This window comes from Triticum dicoccoides, chromosome 5A (assembly GCF_002162155.2).
Source record: "Triticum dicoccoides isolate Atlit2015 ecotype Zavitan chromosome 5A, WEW_v2.0, whole genome shotgun sequence".
NCBI classification, from domain to species: Eukaryota; Viridiplantae; Streptophyta; class Magnoliopsida; order Poales; family Poaceae; genus Triticum; species Triticum dicoccoides.
In genome coordinates, this window is record NC_041388.1 from 259,158,623 (window position 1) to 259,158,987 (window position 365).

Sequence of the window (365 nt, forward strand, 5' to 3'; positions counted from 1 at the left end):
GCACCAGCCCCGCCGCCGCCTAGCCTCCTAGCCGCCCTTAGCCGCCGCCGCCGCCCTTAGCCGCCGCCGCCGGAGCCCCTCGCCGGAGCCTCGTCGAGGTAGCCGCGCCCCTCTCTTTTTTTCCTTGCCCCGGTCCAGTTTTTCCTAAAAGAACCGTTCCGTTTTCTCTCCGTTTCTTTTCTTTTCTTCCGGTTTTTGTTTCGGTTTTCTTCCGAAACCCTAGATCGGTTTTCCGTTTCTTTTTCGGTTTCTTTTCCGAAACCCTAGATCGGTTTTCGTTCTTCTTTCGGACCGCTCGTCTCAACGAACGTGATCACCGATATTTCCCGGTTAACGACGTCCGTTCGTTTAACCGTTCTTTGTTT